Genomic DNA, 11,793 nt, shown 5'->3' on the forward strand with positions numbered 1-11,793 from the left:
TTCAGTGATATCCAGTGATAGGACAAGGGGCAATGGGTGTAAACTGGAACATAGGAAGTTCCACGTTAACATCAGGAAGAACTTCTTTACTGTAAGAGTGACAGAGCACTGGAACAGGTTGCCCAGGGGGGTTGTGGAGTCTCCTACACTGGAGATATTCAAGGCCCGCCTGGACAAGTTCCTGTGTGATGTACTGTAGGTTACCCTGCTCTTGCAGGGGGGTTGGACTAGATGATCTTTTTAGGTCCCTTCCAACCCTTGGGATTCTGTGATTCTGTGATACCAGACACTAGCCCTTGGTTTACATATCAGGGTTTAAGATCAGAGACCTGCAGAGCTACCACACTTAAGGTGCCAAGGGTACGAAGCATTCAGAACCATTATCAGTATTTTGCTGTCAGACTATGAGGTCATATCAAAAAAGCTTTTTCACAAGTCTGTCCTTAAAAGGCAGCTAATCAAATCTTAATAATGTGGGTATTACAAATCATGATGCATTTATAAAGCTGTAGATGTCACTAATCTAAAAGAGTTTGGAGACAAACTGGGACAGAATAAAAACTGGTTTGAAATCTGTTTGTTGGAGAACTGTATCCTTTCTCTGTGCTCTGTGACAAAAAAAATCAAGTCTGACACACAGGGAAAGTCTCTTGCTTTGCTGCAGCAATATTGATGCCCTAGTAGCTAGTAAATTAAGCCCACAACTGCAGGTATTTATTCTGCCCCACTAGCAGGAGGTAAAACAAGGAGTCAGAGTGACACATTCTAGGCATCACTGAACTGTACCTCAGGATATTTGAATTTAGTAAATACAGAGTAATTTACTGTTTGTTTACAGTGGATCTAAATTTCTATAGTGACAAACATTAAGCTTCTTAGGAAGCACAGCAACGAAGCATCACTTCCCATGAACAAGGAGACTTGAATACTGGCTACACAGGATTTCGAGAAGGCTGAGGTTCTTAATGACTTTGTCTCGGTCTTCACTGGCAAATGCTCTGACCACACCAACCAAGTCTTGGAAGGCAGATGCAGGGACTGTGAGAATGAAGACCTTGGGCCCACTGTAGGAGAGGATCTGGTTTGAGTAAAATATAATGCAATACTACCAGGATACGAGCCACAGATTCTAGTGTCTTACTTCAGCACTTCTTGACAGACAGACCACACCAAAGTATGACTTAAGTTCGGTACGTTAAACACATGCAACACCACATATCTTACTGGAATTCAGTGAGGGATAGCTTATATTGTCACACCTTTGACATATAAGCATGCCAGCTTTTTTGATGTAGAATGATTTAAGACAGGTCAAGCTTGCGGAAAGAATTTTACCATGTTTGAATATAATTACAGATTTTTAAGAACTACTTAATACACCTAGTATCTTACCATGTGAGGACACCAACCCCAAGTAAGAATATCAACCAGTTGAAACATGCCTCGTCCTTTATTATTTTGGCCTTTTTCTGCAGCAAGGATTCAAAGTCAGTGCAACGTACCATGCTGTCTCCAGCTTACAGGTATTACTGACAGCTGAATCATCACAAGGTATCTCTGGATCAGTATAAAAAGACAGACTGCATAAAAATTCACAAGCTACATTCAAATTATACAACAACAAAAGTCCTTGCAAAATAGCAAGTTAAACAAGCAGATTTTTCTAGTTACATGCTTTACAGAAAAGAAAAAAATAAAACAACAAAAAAACATTACTGTGAGGGTGGTGAGTCACTGGAAAGAGCTTCTTCCTTATATCTAACCTAGACTTCCCCTGTTTAAGTTTGAACCCATTACCCCTTGTCCTACCACTACACTCCATAATGAAGAGTCTTTCCCCAGCATCCTTATAGGCCCCCTTCAGATACTGGAGGGTTACTATGAGGTCTCCACGCAGCCTTCTCTTCTCCAGGCTGAACAGCCCCAACTTTCTCAGCCTATCTTCATACAGGAAGTGCACCAGCCCCCTGATCATCCTTGTGGCCTCCTCTGGACTTGTTCCAACAGTTCCATGTCCTTTTTATGTTGAGGATACCAGAACTGTACACAGTACTACAAGAGAACAAAGGGGCAAACTGCTCTGCCCCTGTCCATCAGTTCCGTAGCCCCGTCATAGAAAGCCACCAAATTGGTCAGGCAAGACTTCCCCTTAGTGAACCCATGCTGGCTGTCACCAATGACCTTGCTGTCAAGCATGCCTTCCAGGAGAATCTGCTTCAAGATTTTGCCAGGCACGGAGGTGAGACTGACTGGTCTATAGTTCCCTGGGTCATGCATTTTCCCCTTCTTGAAAATGGGGGTTATATTTCCCTTTTTCCAGTCATTGCAAGACATAGGAAATACAAAGTCCTAGTGATATATTGAAAGCAAATATTCTAATTAATTTAAGTTAATGAATTAATGTTTTGATTGTGTAGTAAAAACCAAGAAAACAGGAAAAAAAACACCCAAACCAAACCAAAGCTGTGTTCAAAAAAAAAAAAACCCTGCCCAAAACAAACCAAAAACCCAAACACAACCCCCTCCCCCCCGCAAAAAAAAATAAAATCAAACCAAGAGACAAGTATCCTGGAGGACACTTGAGATATGCAATACCAAACTGAATCTAAATAGAAAAACTACCCTTCTGCTTTCTAAATGCAAGATGATTCCATGTTGAAAGTGTACACTCCTTCAAAGTAAAAAAGCTGACACAAGAGATTTACATTACCAAAGAATATATAAGGAACAGTGAATTAAAGACTTACAGATCAGTCACAACTGGGAAATGTAATTTGGATGATAGAATATCTTTGGGGTTTTCATGAAAAGGAACATAAGAAACATATGGCTAATCAGTCAGATTAACATCTAGATATGATCAAATCACTGCTCCTGCACCTTTCAATACTGTTTCATCACACTATGCTCAGGAGGTACCTTCCAAATAATCCCTATTAGAGAATGAACTAATTAACTGACGAGAAAGACATTCAGAAACTCCTGTCAGTACAAGTCAACGATTAAATCTGGCACATGGTTTTTCATGTTCTCAAAAAATAGGTAAGATTTTTAATTAGTGTAGATTAAGTAAAGATTTACAGATTTCAAAGGCTTCCCATCAGTTTAACAACTGTTTCAAACCTTTAGTAAGGCATTACATGATAACAGATGTTAATCCCCCTTGTTTCTAAATCCGAAAGCAAGGAAGAATACCTTCCCAAACAGTCCTATTTACAGTTTCATCTCAATGGAGAAGGGGGGGAAAAAAAGTACTTCAATAAAAAGCAATAGAGAAAACCAGTTTCATATTCACAGGAGCTAATTATGTTTACTAAAAAGAAAAAAAAATTACTTTCAGCAAAATGCAAATAGCAGCAGTGGGAGATAAATAAAAAAACCCAATGGAATTGCTTGGTGTGATTTTGCAATCACAGCTTTCAGAGGCAGAGAGCTGAAAAAGAATAAAACGTTGCTTTCCAATAACACAGAAATAATACTGTGACAACTAGCCAGTCAACAGAGGCAGAAAAATGGATAACTAGAAGAGAGTGCCAGAACCAGCTTTTAGTGACAGTGACAAAAGGGAGATAAAAAAGCAGCAGCAAACACTGATGCAAACAAGTATTTGTAAACAACAGACAAAGAACAGCTGAAGGCAATAACTTAGACTATATAGTATGGCTGATAAAGCAGCCCCTGCAACACTGTAATCACCTGCAGTCCCAGGACTCGTTTTTTTTTTTTTGTTTGGTTGGTTTTGTTTGTTTGTTTGTTTGTTTTTTGTTTTGTTTTGTTTTGTTTTTGTGATGAGCAAATAACTCGTTGTTTTCTTAGAGCAGTAAATTTCATGCATAATTTTGAAGTCCTGAAATAATAAGACGCATCCCTTTGGAAAGCAGTTTCCAAGTAATTGAGAAATGGACACTGGAAATGGAATTACAGTGCAGGTTGGATAGAATAATTCCCATATGGGGAATTCCTGCAGAGCAGGATGTCCTTATTATTAGACTCATCTTGGTGCCCAGCATCACTTCTACTGTTTGACTCTGCACTGTTAATCGCTGATCATTCCACCTTATCTATACAGAAAGAGCCAATGCAACATAACAAAAGAACAATCAGATACAGGTTATAAGAAATGATGTAGAGGTTTTATAGAAGTCTCCCACAACCATCTGTGAGTGCACATGAACTTCAGCAGAAGATTACCAGAAGGCATTTGAGCACCTCAGCTGGCTTCTTCCATAAAAAAAGAGGCAAGTCTCATATAACCAGGCTCCCACCCATGCATTTTGCCAAATAAACCCCACAGAACCCACCTAAAGGGCACACAGATTTGGCTAATAAGAGTACGGCTAAAGCCCAGAATAAAACATCACTTCAATACTATTAAAAACTGTCTGTAAACATTTGTCTTCCTTGTGTTTAAGTGATTTTGAAGTAGAGAGAAATATGTAGATGAACCTTGGGCCAAGAATAAATTCAACAAGAACGAAGCCTCAGAATGCAGATGGATGACATAAATGTGTTGAAAAAAAATTAGACAAATAATTGAACTTTAGTCTTCATATAATTAATTTGTTACTGACATTAATTGTACCTTTCCTCTTGAATTTCTGTAAAGATATTCGCTATCACACCGCTTTTAATTTGCCTGAAGCCTTATGAAGAAGCAGTACACGCAACAACACAGGGCAATGCTTACCATAGCTCCCCGTTGTTACATTCTAAATGACTGCACACACTCATCCCTCTTTTCTATATATCGGCATAAAAGTAGAGCCTTTACACTTTCTAAAGGCTTTTGTCATCTACATGCTGTATACAAGATTAAAGCTAGAACCAGGGAAGAATTACAATTCATCGCCTTGCAAAAGCATTCTAGTTTTGCTAGACATGAAAGCGTCCCTGCATACTCCCATTAACAATAACAAAAAATAAAATATGAACCTCCACTCTGAGCACTGAGCTCTAAAATAGTCCCAGATTCTGATAAACAGTATGCAATTAAATGAAGAAGATCAGAACAAGAATCAGATTTCTAAACCTCTCTGGAGGGTGCCATATCTACACACATTGATAGAACTATACCCTCTACTTGGGTGATTATACTGAAAGCTGATTATAACTTATTCCTAAACTAATAAAACCCACACCCAAACTGATCTTCACCTACTGAGAGCCACCAAGTTCTTTATGCACTAACTGTCCCTTTTATAAGGGATTCCTGTTTCCACTGACCTGTTGGTTTTTTTTTTAAGGTTTACATGACAGTAATATTTTTCAGTGTACATCTGACAAAAGTGCATCAGATGTTAAAGACGGCAGAAGATTAAGTTTTACCAGTTTGAGATATGTAATACTTTGGTCACCCCCAAACTCAAAGATTGACAATCATTCTTACCATTATGAATTCAGTCTTTTGCTTCCTTACCTTTAATTAATTCTATAGGAAGTCAAGAAAACAGGTAACACTAAGTAAATTTTAAGGACTCATTACATAACTATCATTCCATAAGAATTTTTGTTCTTGACTGTACCTAGTGAAACTGCAGAAAAAGTCCAACATTCCATAGGGGTGTGCATACATATTTTAAGCCTTCTTAAGCATCAATCACTTAATAGGGGAACTCCTGAAATACAGCAGCAGAATTTCCTTGTCTTGAAGCATTTTGACTGATAGAAAGATTTGGACATGATGTCTACTGTTGTTCTACAAGGAGAAAGCAGTTCCCTAGTGTATTGTGCGTGATTAAGTGTTCTCTAGTACCTTCTGTACTTTTCTGCAAGATTCCTGCCAATTTAGTGTGGTAGCAAGTCTCCTGCAGAAACTGCAAATGGAAAAGGACCTAGGAAGCTTTGCCCTCACTGGTACCCGTGACGAAAGTCAGTTAAGAGAACCCACAACAACTCTCAAATTCAAAAACCAAACCTGAAAATTCAGCATGTATCAAGTCGTATCCTGCTGAGCTTCACTCTGCATATTTCAAGGTACATGTGCTCCTCTGTGCAGGGGCAGAAACCTGGCATACTCGAACACCTTCTTGGAAGCTGTCTAATTCAAATACTTTTATTTGGCTTCCACCATTTAATCCAAGGAATAACATTTCCCCTCCATCTAATTAACCACAATTTACTGGTTCAGTTGAATTCACATTTTCCACAGGTTCTTGAGAAGAGAAGATCTGAATATTGCTGTCACCACAAATCAGTTGGTCTCGGTTACAGCTTAGATACAGCTTGCTTTATTTGTGAAGGATTCATTAGGGTGAGAGGTATACAACAAATATTCCTGTATCCATTGGAGCTGGGTTCTGCTACAATATTTAAATCTCTGGCACATATTTCAAGCACATGTACAAGTTTTATTAAATTTATGTCCTTAGCCAAGCATTTAGAGGCACAATTCAAGCTTAAAATTACCAAATATTACATGCTAGATGATTATTATTCTCATGTTGGTAAAGCACACAGTTTCTTTTTGATATCTAATCTTCATGGGTTTAAAGAGACAGGAAGCAAAATAAGCCACATGTAACCTGTTTGATTAATAAGCTAATTTCATTCTGCTTCATAGCAATGTTGTTTTCCTGCTGGTTTCTTGCTGCTCTTATCCATGTGGATTTACTTCTAAAGACAGTCTCTTGACCAAGTTAGCATCTTTTTCTACAGCACTGTTAAGAGTAAACAAAGCAAAACAGTAAAGGGACTTGAAGCGGTGGGCTGAAATCCCAGAGAAAGTTTCAAGAATAAGGTAGATAGAGGGGTAGAATCTCTTTGTCTTCTGCCACCTGCTATAGCTGGGGAAAAATCCAAAACCAAGATATGAAGTCCTTTTGAAGTCATAAGACAGCCACATATGAGCATATTCTCAGATTTCACATATGGGGGGAGGTGTGGTAGATTCCCCTCACAGTGGAGTGCAGGTCTCTCCCTGCCTTGTAACAAAAAAGTTAATTTTCAGCTCTTTTACCCCTTCAGCTACCTGTAAAGTTGACAACTATGCTAAAATTTCCTCTAGTGTCAGGCCAACACCGAAATGTTACTTGCTTATGAAAAACATTAGTCTAAAAAGAGTAAACTCTGATATTCATGTTCATCACCTGTGTTTCACAGGAGTTTAACAAAAATCAAAATTTTATCATAAGGATAGTGTTGAAGAGAAGAAACTATGATTGCTGAGTTGCTAAGAAATGCTTGAATGTTTTCAAAGGCATAGGCCTGAATCACTTAAGCGTTTAATTCCTACTGATTTTCATGGAACTCAGGCACCTCTAGTTCTTGCATCTGAAACTTGCATTCTTAAGGCCTTCCAATCATGGTGAAAAATATGTACCCTATCATTTGCTAAGTAAGTTTACTCCAGGTCATATTTATATCGGCTTTCACATGGGCAATGCTAGCAAAAAGAACAGCAATCATTTTCATGTAGCTTGGGGCTTGAAACAAGCTCTCACTTATACAGGAGTAAATTCAGGGTAATTCCATTTACTTCATGTGATTGGATCTGGCCTCTTGCCTCTAATACTGCCTGTGGTAAAAAAAAACTGTACTGTAATATTTCCCCCCCCTCCAAAATAAGATTGCATTTTAAGGAAAATGATTACTAAGAGGAGGCATACCAAGTTTTTGCACCGCTTCCAGAGGTTGCTGCCCTCTCTATATATATTTAAGCACAAGCAACCAAAATTGTGTTTTTTAAAATGAGAGGGCACACGCATAACACTTACACCTTCCCCTTACACACACAAGTAAACCTCTCCTCCCCCCATAAAAAGAAAACAAAAGTCTACACACACGGGATGCCTGCAGTTATGTCACCACATGAACTGGATTTACAAGGGCAGAAAGATCTATCCTAAGGATTAATGCTCCAGTAGTTAAGAGAAGCAAGTCAGATACCTCAACATCTTTTCTGGCATGGCAAACTGGTTTTCTTTGCTCCGACATAACTCTTTGTAGCAGTGGTCTGCCAGGCAGGAGCAGGTGTACGGTTGCTATTCTGGCAGGTAACACAAGCATCACTGCCAAGGGGAGCCACTGATGGGCACTTGCAGAACACCTTTTATCATCCCCTTAGCAGAGTTCAAAGTTTGGCAGATCTCTGCATCACTGCTCTTGAAAATTTTTGTTTTGCTAATTAAATATACAAATATCTCATGATAACTTCCAGTTCCCTGTGATAATTATTCTTTCCACTGAAAATTATGGCAACTGGAATCCTCTGCACTGCAGCACATACTGTGTTATGCCAAGACAGAAATCAAAGTGTGTCATCACCACTGATAGAAGGATAAATATAGTTGAAGTCAGATTAATATTTCCAAGATTACTCATTTCTACTTCAGAAGAGAAGCAAAGATCATGTGCAAAATGACAGCTACCCATCTGGGACTAGAAAAGTCACCATATGGATGTCTTTTTGCTAATTATAGATAAATTTTTGAACTAAGGGATTTAAAAGTAGGGATCTGTCAGTTCAAAAATATACTTCCTCTCCTCGCTCATTCAGGCAGTGTTTTGGTGCTGGCTAATCAATTAAGCAGAGCATTGGATCACATAGATTTGCATTACTTTTAAGAAGGCAGTTTTCTCCTGCCTCATGTAACATATAGTCATATTTGAGGGTCAATTAAAGGAAATTTGTTACAATTCCTTTTTTTTTTTCTTCAGGTCAGAAGAATCTCAATAATCTTTCAGCCCAATGCCCTACGCATCAGAGGCCATGAGACTGTGTTGTATTAATTCTTCATATCTGATATTACTTCTTGAACTACAGTGTATACTCCTGAAAAGCGTTTAAAGTATTAAGTATGGTTTCAATAATATAATTATTACCCAAGGTAAGTTCTTCCAAAATCAGTTAATATACATAAATTATGAAGTAATTCCCAAAATTGCACAAGTTGGTTTCTGTTCCACTACAAGATTGTTTTTTAGCTGTATTTTGTCTGCTGAACTGACTGAATAATTCTTTATCACATTACTGAATTAGTTGCATGTATTTATAGACCAATCACATTATTCTTCAGCCTTTGCTTTAATACACTAATAGAGTGAGCTTTTTGACCTTGGGAGACATTTTCTATATTTTAAGTCAGAAAAAAAGAGCTTCTCTAAACCGTGCAGCTTTTGGTCTCCTTTTAAAACTGCAAACACTAGAAAATACTCCAATAGCAATTATACCAGTGCCAAGTGCAGAGGCTGTGCAGTCTTTTCATGCCTGCTTAGCATTTTATATCATTTATACATGGATTGCATTAGCCTTTTTTTCACCACAGTAGAAATTAACTTCAGCACATAAAGATAGCTGATGTGAAGAAAAATGCATCCCTAATCAATGGGGGGAAACAGGCTTTTCCAGAAGACCCTTAAGAGCACTCATACTAAGCTCATGACCTCTGATAAAGGCTTTTTCCTCCCCTCTGTTGAGTAAACTAAAGTTTAGGCAGGGCAGGTACACTGGATGTCACCCCTCTCCCCCAACTGTTGTAGGGTTGGGGAGAGATGTAGGGAAGAGCTAAAATGATGCAACCGAGTTCTGACTATCAGCTGTGCTCTTCACACCTCTCCAGAGGAACTGAAGACACATAATAGCATTTTCAGCTGTACTTAACCCATACAAACACAGTATGAGTTCCAGTTAGCATACAAGTTAACATACCAGAGACATTTTTTCATGCTTTTCTTCTCCTGTCCTGGTACAGTCTTACATTCTTTCCATCATTAAACCAAGTACCTAACATTATTATAGCACACAGCTAGTCCCTGTTACCTGCCCTAGACGCACCAGAGTATCTACTTCCTGAAGATCATTAAAAGTCACAGCAGTAAGACTGGAAATGGTAATTCCACCTAATGCATTTAGTTTACTACTTGAAAGACAGCAACTTTGCTTTGAAGGCTCCCCATTTGTCCCAGGAGCTACTGCTTCCAGGGAAGCAGACTGCCTGCAGGATCAGGAAAAGTACTATTAGCAGCTGGTAAGCGAGGGCCTGTATTCCACCTTCCCTCATTACCCTTCCTCACAGCCCAAGTGGGCAAAAATGTAGAGATAACCACAAGAAATCAATTCCTTTACTTACATGACTTTCGATACAGGTGATGATCATCTAGCGCAATGTCTATTGAGTAATGCAGTTCTCAATTTGAGCATCAGTTAATTAATCTTTTATCCCAGATGATTTGCATCCCATCAAGGGGTTAGCTTATTGCACCATTTTGTCTTCCAACTACAATGCTACACCATTTAACCACAAGCATCAATTTTGTCCTCATCATTGCAAACTTATTTCCGATCATCTTGTTATAATCAACTTAGCAGCTTACATTTTATCCATGCCATGAAATGTTCAAGTTTCACCAAGCATAAAAGCTTTTTAACTGTTGTAGTCATGCTCTCAAAAGAAGCGTATTGATCTCCACACAGACCACAACATGCAAAAAAATCTAATGCCACTTCAGTCTCTATTAGCTTCAACATTTCCTCATACTACCATAGAGTTTTTTATCTTTGCTTGTAAGATGAAAAATTGTAACACACAAATTATTTAGTCCTTCAGATAAACCAGAAAGCCTGTACTTCCCTAGAGAAAATACAAGAATTTAGTCAGCCTTCTGGAGTATCATCTAAAATTCAGCTTTAAATTCAATTTAATATTCACCTCATGGACAAGAGCAGTAGATCTCTTCAGCAAAACGAATGTAAGGCACTTAAATTCTGTGCCTATGTTCTGAGCTAACTGCTTTTAAACACAAAACTAGCCTGCATCTGCCTCAGTCACCCCCCTCACACCACCCTGGCAGCCATCTTAATTCAAAAGCCCCTACCATCATCACACCCTGATACCCCTAAGGAAGAGCTTTACCCTCCCCTCATGCCCTAAAAAAATATCACACAATTGTTCCATTATAGCTCTTCTATTTATCCTAATCTCAGCTACAGCTTCTAGAAACACCCCAGCTTTTTTTATGTACTTCAAAAGGCACTCACAGATAAAGTAGTTGTTCTTCCATTTGGAGCTATGCACAGTACAGCCACTGCAGCCTAGCAGCAGATGAACTCCTCCAAAGTCCACCATGAGTGATACAACAGACCACAGGCAGCTTCTTTTAATACATTTCCACACTCCCTAAAACAGGTTCTAACTCCTCCAGTCTGACCACTTCCATGATCTTCCACACAAACTCCTACCCAACCACTTCACCTCAGCTGCCCACAAGAACCAGCTCCTCTGCAGCACCTGCTGCTCATACCCCTCAGGTGTGGCTTCTAGAATATTCCTTTGAAGGCTCCAATTAAGTGGGGGCCTCCTTATTTGTACAAAAAGCTCAACTTAAAAAAAACCCTATATAAATAAAATAAAGCTTAGGAGGAGTGGATTTGGGAGTTGAACACTGAGTTTTCACATACATAGCTCTGAATCAGGTATGGAAACTTGTGTGAGAGGCACAGGGAGTCACAGGCTTCGTGTTGAGACCCTTGACTTTGAGTATGCTGATCAAAGAGATGCCTAAAGGCAGCACAAACTGAAACATTCAGGATAAGCTCTTGAAAAACTTTACTTTCATGAAAGGCAATAGATACGTGCTACTCAAAGGCAGCATCTGCTTCCACTTGAAGCTTGCAAGGCTGAACTTGAAAGAATTTAAAGGTTTAGTTTTGCTTTAGAAGATTTGTTGTTACAGTCTCTGCCCTGTTGTGTTGAGGGGAGCACTAATGTGGAATAAGGGAGTCAAAGTCAAGTGTTGCTTATCTGAAGTAACAGTAAAACCTCACTTTTCCCACTTTTCTGGAGAGCAAACTATTTT

General features: G+C 38.9%; 1 long non-coding RNA gene across 2 annotated transcripts in view; it reads right to left on the reverse strand.

The window, feature by feature from the left end:
• The window catches only part of LOC136017731 (uncharacterized), a 75,637-nt gene extending 64,453 nt beyond the window's left edge, over window positions 1-11,184 (reverse strand). For both annotated transcript variants that reach the window (XR_010614059.1, XR_010614060.1), the window contains exon 1: window positions 10,976-11,184. This is a non-coding gene — a long non-coding RNA (uncharacterized LOC136017731). The remainder of the gene's footprint in view (window positions 1-10,975) is intronic.
• Between the last annotated feature and the right edge of the window lie 609 nt (window positions 11,185-11,793).

The sequence above is a fragment of the Lathamus discolor genome, chromosome 6 (assembly GCF_037157495.1).
Source record: "Lathamus discolor isolate bLatDis1 chromosome 6, bLatDis1.hap1, whole genome shotgun sequence".
Lineage (NCBI taxonomy): Eukaryota > Metazoa > Chordata > Aves > Psittaciformes > Psittacidae > Lathamus > Lathamus discolor.